The sequence below is a fragment of the Accipiter gentilis genome, chromosome 21, assembly GCF_929443795.1.
Source record: "Accipiter gentilis chromosome 21, bAccGen1.1, whole genome shotgun sequence".
NCBI classification, from domain to species: Eukaryota; Metazoa; Chordata; class Aves; order Accipitriformes; family Accipitridae; genus Astur; species Astur gentilis.
The window spans coordinates 25326140-25344615 of NC_064900.1; positions in this window are offsets into that span (position 1 = coordinate 25326140).

Below are 18476 nucleotides of genomic sequence, written 5' to 3' on the forward strand. Positions count from 1 at the left end.
TATACTTTTTCATTAGTGCCGTTGTTGTTGTTGTAATCTCTTTGTGTTTGTCCCAGTAAACTGCCTTTATCTCAACCCTCGAGGTTCCAGTCTCTTTTTCTTTTTCTCTCCTCCGTCTCCCCCCCATCCCACCGGAGGGGGGTGGAGGAGTGAGCGAGCGGCTGCGTGGCCCTTTGTTACTGGCTGGGCTGAAACCACGACAACAGCTCAGTGGTATCTTTTTCTTTTTAATAAGTTCATTGCATTTGGAAATAACATGGCATGCATTGACACAAGTCTTGACACATTAACCAGGAGGTGTTACAGTCCTGTGTGTGCCTTGTGTTTCTTGACATAACATTTGAATAGTGAGATGCAATATGCTGTCAGGAATTTTTCTGTCATCCTGGGGTATACTAGTTTTGTGTAATTCCACCAAAGCATTTCTGGCTTTTTGAAATTTCTGGGTTTATATCACTGTCTGGCACTTTATACATCCACACACATATACATATATATGTGTATGTGTGTAAAAAACTGTGATAGATGCTTGAAACATAATGTCTTCTATTTAAAAATTTTGAATTTAAAATACAGGCAAAATTCCTGTTATTAGCTGCGGTGGGTTAACATTGGCAGGCTGCTAGGTGCCCACCAGGCCACTATCTCAGCCCCCCTCCTCAGCAGGACTGGAGGAGAAACCACAATGAAAAAGCTCATGTGTAAGATAAGGAGAGGGAGAGTACTCGCCAATCACCATCACAGGCAAAACAGGCTTGACTTGGGGAAATCAATTTAATGTCAACTGAAAACAGAGTAGGATAGTTACAAGGAAAACCAAAACTAAACCCACCTTTTCCTCAATCCCCCCTTCCTACCAGGTCTACCTCCTCCTATCCCCACCAAGCAGCACAGGGGGATGGGGAATGGAGGGGTGGTGGTGCATTTCTTTCCCCTTCTCCAGGCTGATTTACAAAATTGGGAAGGCTTGCTAGGCCTTAGCGTAAGTGGAATGAGTCAGGCAGTTAAGTGACCCTTGACTGTGCCAGGAACTCTTACACAGCTGAGACAGGGACTTAGGCTGTGTGTCTCAAGGACTCCTGCTGCCCAGCAAAGGCGAGGGGATGGGAGTAGAGATAGCCAGTTCTCATAAAAACCTACAGCCAGTTCTTTCTCATAACAACCTTTAGACATTACAGTCCTCTCCTAACACTCTTGGAGCATCCCATATCTATGTTTTAAGTTATTTTCAGCCTGCCTCAGAACTTTCCTTATCTGCACGTGAAACAGTACCAGTGCAGATGGGATTCCAGCAATTTGTTGATGATGAAAGGCAATCATCTCCTAAACCTATAAACAGCAGTACTAAGTGAGGCCCTTTGAGGTCTCCTGGACTGCAGCGGGCTGTGACTAGCATCTCCTTCTGAGTGGGACGCCTCTCAGAGCTCACAAACTTTCTGTTTGTGAAAATCGGAGGACATGTCACCAAAAGCTGACATGACCCGGGCTGATACTCTGTGGTCCTTGAGGCTCGACCCTTTGCCCATTGAGAGATGCTGAAGCATTCGAAGTGAACCTTTTCACTGACCTTGAGGGGAATTTTTAACAGATATACCTCTTTTTCTCTCTTTTACTCTTAGACATATATCTCTTAGTGTCTTTCAGAATGCATGTGTACTAACCTGAAAAGTCTGTAATACGTATATTATAGCAAGTATATTATAAGTTATTACTTTCAAATTTATACTTAAATTACTGTCATAAACTTTATTCAACTGTGAATGAATTTTAGGCTGCTATTATACTCGTAATCCCTTTAGATACAAACCATTGAGCAAGTCTGAGACTAGGAGTTGATCCAGCTGCACCTAGACTCTGACAGGAGTTTAGAAAGCAACAGGTCTTCTCTGAACCTGATGACTCAATGGGAGGGTCTCCTCTACTTTTCTAAATTCCTGATCTTTGCACAAATCACAAGAAATTAATTCTAACTTAATTTTTCTTTGTAATGTTCATCTTTTTAACTTACTATGTTTTGGTCTCTGTATACATAAGTTTAATCTGATTCTAATTTAATTTTCCTGTGTGCATTTCATCCATGTGCTTAGTAATAGAGTGAACACTGCCACTGAATTCTGTGAAGTCACACTTTTATATAAACTTCTATTAAATCATTTTTCTATTGCTAATACAATTGCAGGTGATTCTTTAAAGGAACCCTCTTCTCTCTCTCATTCCCCCCAGTGACAGGAGGTTACAGTCAGTAACTCCTCTCTAGCAGCTGCTGCATAGTGGTTTTTACGCTTGCTTAAATATATTACCACAGAGAAGTCATCAGTGTCACTGATGGCTTCAGATTTGGCCAGCTGTGGATCCATCTTGGATCCAGCTCCAACTGGTTTTTTCTGATGTGGGGGAGCCCCTAGTGCCTTCTCACAGAAGCCAGCCCTGCAGCCCCCCACTACCAAAACCTTGTCATGTAAACCCAATAAACTAGCTCTGCCAGATTTAATTGATTTTGACCTGGAGAAAGCAACTGTAAGAAGAAAAAAAGTTTAGTCATTGAAATTGTCCATTCAGCCTTCAATTTCTTCACCAAAATAGCAAACAAGTACATGGCTGAACTTTTTGGTAGCCTGAATATAGCATATAAAATAAACCATCACTTTGTCATCAAAGAGTAATGAAGTTCAGGTCTTACTGAGATTAAATGGGTTTATATCACACAATACTGTACATCTAGTCTCCTACCCAATAATGAATGCTGTGTATGTGAATATTTAGCCACTCTAAAATTCAAACATCTTCATTTTATTAGTCGAGAAATTTACCTTGGGCAGGATCATGACTTAAGCAAGACATAATAAATAAAACACCTTATCTTAGGTAACATTAAATATAACATCTCATCTATCTTCTGAGCTATTTTAGTGTTATTGCATCTTTTTTTTTAATGGTAATTGATTTGGGTAGCAATTTTTTAAACAAGTTCTGCCCAAATATTGTAGAAAAATCAGGCCATCCTAGTGAAATTTGTACTGTACTTACCTGTCCCGGTAAATTCATTTGAGACAAGTTCTTTGCTTTATCATTCCATATGATTATTTATCATCCTTAGTGTAAAAATCTTTGAGCAAAAAGGAGAACAAAACAGTTCTTAATCTAGATTTAATCAACTATACTAAGGAGCAAATTGTAGCAGTTTTGGTTCACAAATACTGAGAAGCAATGAGGAATCATTTTGGAAAAAAATTGTTCTTTCATTTTTATGAACTGAGGTGCTTATCAACACTTCAGGGACTTTAGGAATGAATTTTTATGGTCATCTGCATGAGTACAATTCTGAAGAGAACTCTGATAATACTTGTAAAAGCCCTAAATACATTCAGAGCATGTAAGCTGACCTGACACCTAGGGAGAGCACCACAAGACAGAAGGGTCTGGATAATAGCGTCAGATAATGGTACAGTATTTATATGGTGATCTTTCCATTCTCTTCCTACTATGTAGAGAGAGATTGTTCTCCTGTGACTTCAATGATAGACTAGCAGTGCCTCTGCAATCAAGTGCTTTTATTTAAACAAACTCTCCTCTCCTAAGCTTTGCTGAATGTGTCTGAATTTCACACTGTTGTAGAGAGCCAGTACAAAGAATATCTACCCTTTACTAACACACCTCTTGAAGACCTTTGGCCTAAAGTAGTCTGCAATGGATCCTGCATGAATCTTTCTATAAAGATTTTGTTTACGTTCAAAAGAGCAATGACCAAAAAGAAAAAGGCAAAGTACCTGCCAAGTCACGCTCCGAAAATTTAGGTCTTCAGGCAAAGCACTTCCTTATCTTTAGTTTGAATGATTCCAATCAATGTTAATTATACTTCAAACATGTTGGTGAACTAGTGTCTTAATGCAGTATTCTGCTGCCCATGTAGAGCTTATTGGAGAGAAACAGAATGAAATGACAGAAAATTACAAAAATAGGTAAATTACTGTTATTTGGCTTGCTGCCAAAGATGTGGTTTCAGTTTAAGTGGATTGACAACTTCCACTGTTTTCTTAATGGACCGCATTACAAAAGTTTGTTATGTGTCAAGTCACCGCACTCATACTGGAAGATACAACAATACTACACAGGGAGAAATGCCTTGAGGTCTTTCAAGATCAGACCAGTTGACCATGCAGCAAATCCATGGCCAGTATCTGCTCTCTGTGAGGTGTATCCTATCAGGTAAGCCTGTCTGAGATGCCTTGAAACAGCTTGAGAGATGGCCCTGTAGACAGTCTGTGTATGGGGGCAGGCAGATTGCACACAGCCTGATGTGATTTCAGCTGCTCTCATGCCTCTCCATCAGCTGTTGAATATCCATGTGTTGACATGGATGAAGAGATCAGTATTCAGGCTGAAAATAAGAAATGCTTCAAAGTAAAAACTACAAGAAACATGAGAGCAAGAAGCATCTGTATGTACGTTATTGCTTTTTTAATATAAATGGCATAAATGACAAAATACTAACCCACAAATCTATTGTCAAGTTGTAAAACTCATTTGAAAGGCATTCAATATAATGCCTAAGGGTATGTTTTACATCAGCTTTATACTATCCTATCCTTAAAAAGTACAGATGCAACTGACATAGTCATGGTGTCAAGTCAAAGAAATTGCAGCTGTGAGTGTTGTCAGTTGTGGATTGTATGTGTTTGAAGTAAGTATCAGTTGATTTATCTTCTGATGAATTTTCCTGGACCTTATTGGACCATGGGGTCGTTATCAAAGGCTCTTTTCCAGATATAGCTTTAGTCATTTAAGAAATCAGCATCCCCGGCAGGTTATTACTATTCCTAGTTAGACATTTCTACCACCACAGTTGAAATGTCATAAAGTTTGTGCAAAATAGGTCATGTCTGTTTAAACTGCCAACAGCTAGAGCTACTAAATATACAACTGCCCCCCTGAGCATTACCCCCCTATCACTGAATACCAGTGGTTCATAGAAAAGGTTCTTGTTTGTGCAGCATCACCCACTTATTTTCAATATCATTTGGGTGTACTCTTTGCTGTGTAAAAAACTGGCTGGATAGTGGAGCCCAAAGAGTTGTGGTGAATGGAGTTAAATCCAGTTGGTGACCGGTCACAAGTGGTGTTTCCCAGGGCTCCACATTGGGGCCAGTTCTGTTTAATATCTTTATCAATCATCTGGACGAGGGGATCAAGTGCACCCACAGTAAGTTTGCGGACGACACCGAGCTGTGCAGGAGCGTTGATCTGCTTAAGGTCAGGAAGGCTCTACAGAAGGATCTGGACAGGCTGGATCAATGTGATGGTGCCAGTGGTACGATGTTCAACAATACTAAGTGTCAGGTCCTCCACTTGGGTCACAATGTTACTGATTTGTTATTTATTTGTCAGAATTAATCATATTTAATTTTAATAAGAATGTAGAATTATAAGAATTTTAACAAAACAATACATATCTATTGCATATTATATATTTTTGGCCATGGGAGTGTTAAGTTAGAGATGTAGTCATAGGAACAAAGGAACTTTAGAGTATTGTCCAAAATCATTTAACCACAGAGACTTGGACAGAGATTAGTTGACTGGTAGTGTTTTGTTTTAAGGAACTAAGGAAACCGTTATGGACACCAGTTTGCTGCTTGGAAACCCCTTACCCTTCCCACCTCGATCTAATTATCAAGGATTCCAATCAGTAGAGTTATGCGAGATTAACCAATGTTTGTTTGAACATAAGAATATTAATAAGATGGTGAGACTGAGGACCAATCACTAGAAACATTAAATTTAAGAATTAACATTGAATGTACTTTTATGTAAATCTAATATATGATGGTAAAATTGTACTGCGCAGAATCACATAAGAAAGGTCAGCTATCGGACAAAGTGAGGAAGACTACGGAAGACCACCAGAGGGCTACTGAAGACCACCAGAGACATCACCATGTCTGCGCAGAAGGACATTTGCATATGTTAATAACTTCCTGGAAATCTAATGTATATGTATAACACTTTTTGGAAATCTAATGAATATGAATGAATAAGTTTAATATAAGGTACATGATTTTGGTGCTCAGGTGTGCGTGGTTTTTTGAGAGGACTCACCCACGCACCCGGCCGTCAATAAAGAAGTGTCTGCTTATCTACACTAAATTGGTGTTGATAAGTTCTTTATTCCGAGTTTTTCGGCAACAACAACAACCCCATGCAACACTACAGGCTTGGGGAAGAGTGGCTGGAAAGCTGCCCAGCAGAAAAGAACCTGGGGTTGTTGGTCAGCAGCCAGCTGAATGTGAGCCAGCAGTGTGCCCGGGGGGCCAAGAAGGCCAACAGCATCCTGGCCTGTATCAGAAATAGTGTGGCCAGCAGTACTAGGGAAGAAATTGTCCCTCTGTACTCGGCACTGGTGAGGCCGCACCTCAAATATTGTGTTCAGTTTTGGGCCCCTCGCTACAAGAAAGACATTGAGGTGCTGGAGCATGTCCAAAAAAGGTCAATGAAGCTGGTGGAGGGTCTAGAGCACAAGTCTTAGGAGGAATAGCTGAGGGAACTGGGCTTGTTTAGCCTGAAAAAAAAGGCTGAGGGGAGACCTTATCACTCTCTACAACTACCTTAAAGGAGGTTGTAGCGAGGTGGGTGTCAGTCTCTCCTCCCAAGTTACAAGTGATGAGAGGAAATTGCTTCAGGTTGCACCAGGGGAGGTTTAGATTGGATATTAGGAAAAACTTCATCACTGAAAGGGCCGTCAACCTTTGGAACAGGCTGCCCAGGGAAGTGGTTGAGTCGCCATCCCTGGAGGTATTTAAAAGACATGTAGATGTGTCTCTTGGGGACATGGTTTAGTGTTGGACTTGGCAGTGCTAGGTTAACAATTGGACTCTTTTACAACCTAAACGATTCTATGATTGTATCATTAATGGAAACCATTCTGTAACAAGGGGCTCAGCAGCTACAAAGCCCAAGGAGGCAGAATGAAACACAGCCTTCTTTCTTCAAAAGCAGCACTTTGGTGCAGAAAGGTATTTCAAGTTCTCCAAGCCAGTAAAAAAAGTGCACAAAAAGGAATACGACTTTTAGTTCTATTCCTAGTGGGTTTTATTTTACACTGTCTTCATTGGGTGAAACACTTCAGCATGACTCAGAGCTCCTTAGGACAGTACTAGAATTTGCAGTAGAATTCCCTTTTCATTCTTTATTTGTTTCCCCTTTGTTATGTACATTTCCAGGTGCACGGCAGATTCAACAATGCACACACAGAGTGCACACACACGTATCCAATGTAAACTGGGATTAAGGTTCTGTCTGGGAGAATAGACTGAATCATATCATTCGCAGTCAGTATTGAGTAATGCTAAATGGGGAAAAAAAAAAGTCAAAGTAAGTTTTCCTGTGCCTCAAGTTGCCCATCAATTGTAGTAGCAGTAATAATATTATTAATATTGCACATTTTAGAGAATGTTGAGATGTCATTGCATAATAATTAATGTATTTGTGGCAAATAGATGGACTCTTACAGGTATCCCCCAGATTTTGAAAACTGGCAAATAGTATTTTCAATAAGCAACTGCCCTGTTCTCTGCCTTCACCCTTGTTCTGGGTTCTGGTTACTTTCTAGGTAGCCATTACTAGCTATTGTACAAAGAGGAAGTATAACCACCTTGTCTGTTCTACTGATGTGTAGCAAGAGCACGCCCCGAGACTGCTGACTAGGTCAGCTCTTGCAGGGGATGTGGACTGAAGAATACTTGGTTTATGGGTTCTGACTCAGATTTACAGCAAGTGCCTTAGCCCTGAACAATACAGGTGGAGCTACAAACATATTAATAGCACAGTTTTAGTTACTTCTGGAGCAATGAACAAAAAGAGCCAAGGCATCCATGGGATCTGGGCAGCTTCACAGTTAGACGGCATATGAAGAGCAGGATCAGAAGTTTACATATGAGTATTTTTCCTAAATCCCTTTTTAGATAAATAGTATTTCCTTATAGACATAGGTTTTTTTTGAAAGTTTTGCTTCATTGTGTTTTTTTGAAAAAAATCCTAAACAGCTAGGATGCTTATTCAGTGACATGGTTTCTGGTAAGGCAAACAAACAATTGAAAAAAAACAAAACGAGTATTTTTTGCTTCTTAACCTAAGCCTAAAATAGATGTTTTTCTAGGATTTTTTTTTTTTTTTTTTGCAGGTGCATACACATACAAAAGAGTAAGGTATCCCAGGAGACTATTCATGTGGAATGCTACCAAATAACAATAAAATTTTTTAAAAGATAAAGAAGCATAAAATCATATTTTAATGATCTTTTCACTGAAATGTTATGATGCTAGAAGCCTCAGCTCTTATAAAACCCACATATTTTCTGGCATTTCTATCACAGAGTTTCTGATTTACTGTTGCTGAAGTTTTCTTACCTGACGTGTCAAATGAGCTTTGACACTGACACATGGAAAGATAATGCTAAATATATACTTTCAAAAATCAATGTATTCAAACATCGTAAACAATCTTCATAGAGCTGCAAAGGGTATTAATGAAAGCTACATGGAGAGATTAAAGGAATATTTTCTGTGCATAGTTCTTTAGACTTCTCTTTAGTAACTGGAGCTGTATTATTTCAATGCTACAGGATAAGATCCACATTGGGCCTAAACTGGCACAGTGCCACTAACTCCAGCAAAGATAAGCACATTTATTTATACTTCTTGAGACTCTGGACAGCTACTGTTTATACATTGATTTCCAGGGATAGGATTTTATCTCCTTCCCATTCCTCTGATGCACAGCATTGTGGTACATACATAGGAGTGTGATCTCTTATGAAGAAGACCTTTTCTCTAGCTTTATTAGTCTTTCTCAGGAATGTATAGCTGGAGAGAAGAAATGTTTTTCTTCAGTCACAGATACATAAGTCTTTGAAATTTAGTCTTTAGAGAAAACCCTTTTTGTATTGTACAGAGTCACACTGTGAGCAGCAAAGTCCATAAATAAAAGAGTGCCACACAGCTCACAGGTTATCTGTTTAACAGAGACAGCTTTGTTCTTCTTTCTAGTTTAACACATTACAGTATGCTAAGGTTCTGCGATTTAATCATTCTTAACAATTGACTAAAATGTTTCCCACTGAGATTTGAAAAGCAAGAGCAACCAGAACACAGATCTACATCAAAGTGCCCTGCAAGTGGGTTGAAAATTAGAAAAAGTTGGTTCCTTTATTTTATTATGTGAAAAAAAATTTAAAGTGGTAGGAAGTTTTTTAATTATATAGGTATGCTTAAGTGTCTAACTTCTACATGTTTCCTGGAATACATTTACAAAATAAAGGTCTAAAGTCTTGGTTCTATTGGCAGCAGTGAGATTTTGGGCATTGAGTTGAGTTAGATTAGGTTATCCCTCATGGAATCTTTAAAATGAAAGGAAAAAAAATCCTTGGATTTATTTTAACTGAGCAAGATAAGGTTCTTCATTAGGTTTATTTAATGCTTTGGCTTTACTACACACTTCAGTTATATGATTATTAAGTTAATTTATCAGCAAAATTAAATAACTGTGAGAAAAATTATTCATTCCCTGTATATCCCTTCATCAAGCTGTAAAATTAAATTTGAATGTATGTTTTTACTTCTAACTCAAATGTCTAGCAGGTGTTAAGCATTTATTTACACAAAGGAACTCTTTTAATAGTTCTAAACACTTCACTGATTCCTATCCCCAAAACATGGTTTTCTGTGGAAACAAGTTACAGAAAGAAACACCTGTTGGAGGGCTGCGATCACTTACTGTTGACAGACGAAACAGTGAAGTTTTAAAACAGCAAAGGAGTTATTGTCAATCATTCAGCAGCTCAAGACAAGCAGAACTAAAAGCTTTGTAAGGCAGGAGGGAAATTTTTCAGTTCTCTTGCCTTGTCTATGAGATTTCTTTAGCAGATCCCTCTTTGACACTTGCTTTCTAAAGTAGCATTTATTCCTAAAGGGTGACTGCTGCATCTCTTCAGTTCTTGGACCCCGCATCAAAGACATGGATGAGTGGCTATTGCTTTTGGCAACAGAAAAGCTACAGCATAATATAAAACAAACAAGTATTTGGTCAAAGGATGACCCTCCCTCCTGCTTTTGCTGTCTCTGACATGAGGGTGAGGAGGTCCTGCAGCCCAGCACAAGGAATTCAGTGAATTGGGCAAGTACTGACTTCATAGTTTAAGAGGTGTGAGCCTAGTGGCCCTCAGTGCGGACGGAGTGGATGTTCAAAAATTGCAAAGGGAGGAGCACTGTCTTGAAAAACACCACTGCCAACATCTGTTAGAGAACTGGAGCAATTTCTGTAAAAGAATGATTTTTCTTTTAAAAAGGTTGTCAATGACATTTCACTTTACACTTTTATATATATTTTTACAGTATTTTCAATATTACTGTGGCATGTCAAAATCACAGAATGATAAATTTGATTGCTTTCAGAAAGTCAAATTCTTTTATTATTAAAAAAAGGAGGAGAAGGTCTGAGAATGTGAGATGTTTGGAAGAGTAGTAAATTACAGATTCCTTTATTTTTAACACAGAAATAAAATATAGTGTTTAGTGCAACCTATTATTTCATGTTATAATATACTTTTAATGACTTATGTCGTGAAGGATGTATAAAATACTCAGAGTAACACAAGAAAAGAAGCAAAATGAAATATTCTTTTTAATACAGTATTTGTAATTCTTATGCAAGAAATTATCACAATTCTATATGTCTATCTTATTTTTCTTTGAATTCACGAGGATATAGGACAGTTGAATTTGTTCTAATCAGAAAAAAAATCTCATAGGAAAAAGACAATTCAGCTAGGAACAGACCAATCTACATTTTTAATATCTCTAACTTGAACTTCTATAACTCTACAAAGTACTAAAATCTCAATATTGCTGTAACTATTTCACTAGAGAACTATGCAAGGCAATGTATGCCTCAAGATACTGAAACCTATTTTGTCATGAAGTTCAATAAAACTTTCTCTTGCGTGTTCAGTTGGAAATATAAGAGTTTTACTTACAAAACAAGTGTTCTAGATCAGTTTTTTATCATTTATAAAAGCAAATGAAGGTACTTAATTGGGTTTAATACATTTTGCACAAGAATTTAAGCAGTTGTGATTCACTAATGGGATATATAGACAGGACTATAAGCCTTCTGCTCTGTTCATGTCACTTCAAAGAAGACATAGGCCAACTAAAAAGAATCCAAGTGAGTGTAATCAGAAAAGTCAGAGATTTGCAAAATATGACCTATGAAGAAAAATGAATTAATAGTGATTTGTTAGTCTAAAGAGAGAGTAAAGAAGAAGATAACAATCTTCATATACATAAAAGGCTGTTGGAAGAGGGGAAGAATAATCTATTTTCCATATTCATGGAGAATAGAAGCAAAATGAAATTATGTAGGATCTGCAAATTTAGACTTAGTGAAATTTTTCAATGGTAAGGTCAGTGAGGCCCTAGAGCATTTGGCTGAAGGCAATTATGGGCTTTCAATCAACAGAGGCCCTTTGAGGACAACGGATGCCCAGAATAATATAGTTACTGAGGAGATGCTCTACAGAAATTGGGGATGGTTTCCTTTGGTCTCCTTGAAATAGGGATATGATGTGCATAATGAAAAGAGTGAGGATGATTTTGCTCTGCAATAAACATGAGAAACCACAAAAATCTCTAAAATTATTTGAAGTGTTCGACTAAGTAAAACTAGATACAGATAGAACCAGAGATCTTAATTTCCACTTGTTAAATATATGAAGGGATCGATCTCATATTTGTTACCCAAACCAATCCAACAGAATATTATGAATGTGCAAAAGGACTGTGCAGTAAAAAACCTCTTCATTATGGTCAGTATAATGCATGACTTGGAGCTTAGTTTGCATGCTTGCCAATGTTTTCTTGTTCCTTTTAATTAATACATCACCAAACTGTTGCATTTTGGCCTCTATTGTCTGAATAAGGTCCTTTGCAACATAAAAGTATAAGAAGTAGGATGAAAATCAATGCAAATGATACTTACAAATACTTCTTAAATACCAAAGAAAAGTTATTTTGCTTTTTAAAATTAAATAGATACTGATAACATACAGGTGATTTAATCTCATGATCTTTTAAAAACGGAATGGTTCCATTTACAGATCTCAAGGATATGAATGCAAATTGAAGAAGGAGGAAAAGCAGTGGGTAGGTAACTGTGGTGATGGTTCATTTCTGCTGACACTAGGGTTAGTGAGACATCAATTGTGGGTAAATTGTACTTGACATTATTGATGAAACAGGGAATATGACAAAAAATTCCAATATCTCTTTCATTTATTTAATAGATTCATGGACTTTTCAGGGCAGAGGAGGGACCTTTATGATCACATTGTCTGACTGCTTCTATTACATAGGCCATACACTTCCTTGAATTAACTTCTGTGGCTGAACTGGAATATAAATTGTTCTAATATTTTTAAATGTGAATTATTTCTATTTGGACTATGTCTTTCTACAACTTCCATATGGTATAATTAATTATGCAATTTCCTGCTAAATTTGAGAATCCTCTCAATAAATTTTTATTCCTTATGTGATTTCCTATCAACTGCAATCAAATCACACCTAATAAGTGGGAGAATCAATATGGAGTTCATGAATGTTGGCTTTTGCTGTGGAATCTTTACATAGGGCAAATTTTACATCACTATTGAGCTTTTCTACTTTTCTCTACAACTTTATGCATCAGTTTTGAGGACAAATTCTGAGAGAAAATGACACAGAACTAAAACAAACAAACAAATTAGGAAAACATTATTTTAAAGTGGAAACAAAGTAATGAAGCAGAAACTAAGAGTAAACAATGCAAGCTGTCAGATTTACAAAACATTGACTAATCTAAAATGCCTATTGATCTCACCAGTCAGTTACAGGAAGCTACTCTTAAAATATTGTATTCTCACTGTGGAGACATTCCATCCCCACATATGCTGTTGGAAGGACAGCATGCTTGACAACACTGACTGACAAAATTGTCTCAATGTTTAGATGACACTGGGGAAAAGCTACCAAGCATCTGCCCAGAAACAACACCCGATGATTAGCCAGATTGATCCCATCTGACTGGGACAATCCAGAGAACCAGGGAGAGCATGAAGGGATGTGCAGGGATTCCCCAGGACAGAGTAGCAGCAGCAGAACCTAAAAGCATTGGATTTGTGCAGGTAGGTCTCATGGGACAACAGACCTCCAAAAAGGCCCACAGGAATGCCACAGCTCTGTTGGATCCCTGAGTAGCCTGCTGGGCCAAACAGTGGGCAATGGTACAGGAGAAAAGTGAGGAATCCCATACCTGGGAGAGACAATATGTGTAGGTGTGTGTTTGGGGATGGCTGCACATACATCAGTGAACCTTTGCACTGCTCTGTGATCCTGCTAATACCTCCACTGCCCTTGGCTGTTTTTGCTAGAGGGAATTAAAGGCTGTGTGCATTAGAAGTTTAAAGGTGTGTCCAAAGTTTGCATTTCCCTCCCTGCAACACTCCCAATCACCCCTGAACAGCACACACGAGCAAGAAAAGGTACAGCTCTGCTGTACTAATATAGAAGGGAATGAGCAGAAGGACACCATACACAGTCAAAAGACATTAACTATCAGATAGCACATTTTATAAGAGACATCCTACACTCAGAAGAGATTCTAGGTACACTGACCAACTCCCACTTAACTACGAGAAAGGTAAGGAAACAAAAAAAAACCCTGATTTTTAACGTTTTGCTGAGAACTGACGTTCTGTGTAGTAACTAAAGCAGAATGACTTTGCCCAAAACCGTTGCAAGCCTGTTGGCAACATATTTTGGTTATTTCAAACCCATGTAAACAACATGTGTGGATTACAGGGAAAGGTATAGCTAAGGTTGTCAGTGATGATCCTGGAACCAAGGGCAGCTCAGCTATGAGATGCCACATCTAGAAAGGGTCACCAATGCCTGTACCAGGTGTTTTAGAAAGGACAAAGAATTGGCAGGACAGCCTTCCACAGAGCAAGGAAAGCTCGAGAGCACGAGGGTGTACTCTGATGAGCATCCAGCTGTGAAGAGCTATGAGTGCTATAGACACAGTTCTTAACCTTTCCTTTGCTAAATTTATAGTTTGAGCTCCCTGAGTCCCTCACAGTCTTTTAATAATTCTCCCGGCTTTCCCTTAATCCTCTCCAATTTACCAATGCCCTTTCTGAATTGTGGATTTCAGAACTGGAAGCAACAGCCACACAGGGAGAAGTACAGAAGTAACATAACTAATTTCTACTCTATATTCTCATGTTTGTGTCTCACATTTGCCTTTTTGCTGTGGAATTGTATTAAATGTTCATGCTTGGTGTGACTTCTTGCACCTTTTTAAGAGCAGCTGCTCTTCAAGACAGCATTTGTAGCCTCAAAGCATGGCTTCTATTCAAACTTCACTAGACCAAAATGTGACTTGGCTATGCTAAATTGCAAATTGTATATTTATACTACAGTTACCAAACAACCTACATTTCCCTACTGAATACCACTTCTTTGACATTCCTTTATGTGTGTGTATGTGCATATGTTATCAATTCAATCAATAACAGTTTTGTTTTCCTCCAAATCATTGATAACAATATTAAATAGCAAAAGGTCAAGAAACCTCACAGACATCATAAGAAAAGTAGTTTTTAATCAATATGAAATCTTCTATTGATTTTGTATCATTTGGCTTCTTAACTAAAGTATCATGTTTTAGCAAACCGAACAGTTTATGGAAATGGAAGTGGTAGATTGCACAATTGCTGTTATCAATGAAACTTCCACTTAAAAAAAATATTAATATCCACGTAGAACTCATAAACCCAGGCTGCCTAGTATTGTTATCAATCAACTTTGCGTTATTTTGATAATTACATATTTATTGTAAAAATGCCAAACCACCTAGCTGCTGAGCATGCATGAGTTCACATACAAGACTCAGCATGACAATGATGTTCGATCATCATTAGCACTTTCAGGCAAACAGCAGAAGACATAGTCATCAGTCATCTGATAGTCACTCAGAAGTATTACAGTTTCTCCTGTCAGTCTTCAGTCATATAGTGACTAACAGAGAAATAATTATTAAGCTGAACTTAAAAATAAAAAAGGAAGATAATAAAACTACTACAGTTAATGCAACCAATTTTTTAAGGTATCTGCTAACTCACAGCAGGAACAAAAAAATAAAGAAGAGAATGTTAAGGGAGGATCCTATCAATATATATAAATACCTGAAGGGAGAGTACAAAGAAGATGGAGCCAGGCTTTTTTCAGTGGTCCTCAGTGGCAAGACAAGAGGCAACAGGCACAGACTGAAACATGGGAGGTTCCCTCTGAACATCAGGAAATTCTTTTATTGTGAGGATGACTGAGTACTGGAATAAGTTGCCCAGAGAGGCTGTGGAGTCTCTCTCCCTAGAGATACTAAAAAATTGTCTGGTCATCATTCTGGTCAACTGGCTCTATGCGGCCCTGCTTGAGCAGTGGGACTGGACCAGATGACGAGAGGCCCCTTCCAACCTCAACCATTCAGTGATTCTGTGATATACTTTAAAGGAGCCATAGCTGGTCATCTCTTTCATCAGTGAAACTTCTTGCACCCTGGGAACCTGCTATCACCTCTAGGATTATATATTGTTTACATTTTGGACCATGACAATGTGAATACTGAAGCAAAATGAAATATTCCTTGACATAGTTTGCCTACCCAGACCAGAAGTGCCTCAGAGAGTACATTACATTTCCTAATGGAGAAAAATGCTATCTTGTACTGTAGCAACCTTTGCACTGTCAGATTTCTTGTTCCCAACTGTCCTCAGCTATATTCTCTTCTGTTTAGTTGACATAGTAAAGTGGGGGTAATTCTTGTCTAACCAAGTTTTTACTTGGCAAACAAACCTGTTTTATCTATTACATTTTAAACAAAATCACTTATTTCTAAGATTGTTCACATGAGATTTTTCATGCCTGAGATGGCTTCCACTGCTCAGCATAACTTTGGTCTGTGGTGGAGAATCAATCAAGTATGAAGCATTTCAGAAACAGTCTTAAAAATCACAAAGTTAGAAGGAAAAAAATACAAAATGGGAGAGACTATATATATTCATTCATAAATATTCTTATCGTAAGGGCCACGTAAGGAATTAAGAGAAATAAAGCAAGAGGAACAGATATTAAAATGCAAAAATACACTGGGAAAGACTAAGACCTGTCTCACAGTAATCTAGAAAGCTAGATAATGTGACATTATAGAGCCTATCAACTTTTAAATGACTTCATGATATTAGCACAGTCTGATGTCAACCTCTGTATAAGTGAAACAAAATGAAAATTAATTTCTGTACAAATTAGAACTGTTGAAATTAGCAACCACAGTATAAAAAATGTCAGGAAAATGCAAATGTCAAGATTATGGACCTAAATAAAATCAACTTTCTTCTTAGAAATATGCTCATCTGTACCTGATAATATCATCTTGACCAAAATTAAACAAAACAAACCTAGTTTGATCTACTAGATGTTATGCTCAATTTGTACATACACAAATTTCTATATGTTACTGTGGCAAGACTTAGCCTAGCTCATTTCCTAAAGGTGAACAAATTCCACCATCCACAAGCAAGTCTAACCTAAAACTGTGAATGGCCATTAAGAAAGTTTCAAGACTCCTTTCTGTGCTTACTTCGGAAAAGAGAGCACAACATGCAAGCTTCAGACATACCCCTTGATTAATTAGCTAAAGTAACATGATGTTGGCAGTTCAAGAAACAGTATTTCCCTTCCTTTCAGTTAGACACATATTCCTCCCAGGTAAGCTGATGTAAACCAAGTTTGTAATTAATTCTGTTTCAAAGCTAAGTATTGCAAGCTGTTTAAGTTGTGATACACATATCTAAAGGACTATTTGTCAGTCACATTTCACTTCTTAAACTTTTTGTTTCAATGTTGAAATTCTAAAGTTGTGTTTAGGATGAGCTTTAGCATTCAGCAGTTGCAAGCTGTTAACATATGATCTCTTACTGCTGTAAAAGCAGCAATCCTACAGAAATGCTTACAAAACATATAGAGCAAATCATTTAAACAAAACATTCAAATATATTTCTCCAAACTTTAGGGGAAAAATACATTCAAGAACTGGTTAGATTACTTCTATATATATTTTATTGTTACAAATATTCCCCAAAACACTTCTGCAAATTGCTCATAAGCAGTTCTTTGAAAACATTCGTTGTTACTGGCATTGGTTAATTTTGATCAAATATCTCTTCAGTAACCCAGAGGGAAGATATGGAAAAGATGGTGCCAGACTTTTCTCAGAGATACATATTGAAAAGAAGAAAGGTAATGGGCACGACTTGCAACGTAGGCAATTCTTATTAAACATGGGAATTTTTTCACAGTGAGAGAATTTAACCCTGAACAGCGAGTCAGCTGTGCAGTGACACTGAGTGGTAATGTTAGCAGGAAATATCCAGCCAAGTTACCTAGGCACAATGAAATAACTGGAAATGACAGAGAAGAGTGAAGCAATGTTACTGTAGCATGAGAAAAATGGAGAGGGAATAGAAGATACTTTGAATGATGGGGTTGCAGAAAGAAGTATCATCAAAGAAAAAGAAAATAAAAGCAAAAATCAAAGAAAAATATACAAGATTAAGACTAAAAGGAAATTTTAGACAGTTGCAATCACATGAAAAATATAACAAATGGAGGTAATTACTGACAGTGCTAACTAATTCAGATAGGAATTAGAACTAATCAAAACAATTACAGTGATTTGTTAAAGATGAGATCTCAGATCAAGTGGAATGTGGCTTGATGATCATTAAAATGTTAGATATATTGATTGAGTCTTTGGGATGGAACAGAGACATGTCTGCAAGGCACAAATCTAGTCATTTTTTTCTGACTGGGTTCTTGCTATAGCTACAAGAATGCTTACAGGTTGTTCTTGTGTAAAGCCAATGTTATATACCAGTCTGTTTACTTTTAATTTGACTTAACATTAAACAAACAATGAAAATATCAATTATATATCCCATTTAAATGGAGTTATAAAGCTGAAAGAAAAGCTGAAATATGAAGGTTTGCTCCTGCTTTCATATATGACAGCAAAAGTCATCTGCCCGATCTAAGGAAAGAATATGTTTCCAAGTCTCAATTTGCAAGTCCTTTTCAATAAAATTGTCTGTAAGGGCCAAAGTCTTGCCCTACTACAGTCAGTAGAGTCCCTGAAAATTTCTTTTAATAAGTAAAAGCAAAGTCCTTGCTCTGCAAAATGAGCTCTCTGTAATGTTGTTTCAAAAGATCCTTGCATTTGGGCAAATGTGGAGTCCTGTGTAATTCGCATGTTATTGTGCAGATTTAGGCATGTTAGAAAATTACACTGCCATTTTGCATGTTATGTAGTAAGTGATTTACTGTCAACACTAC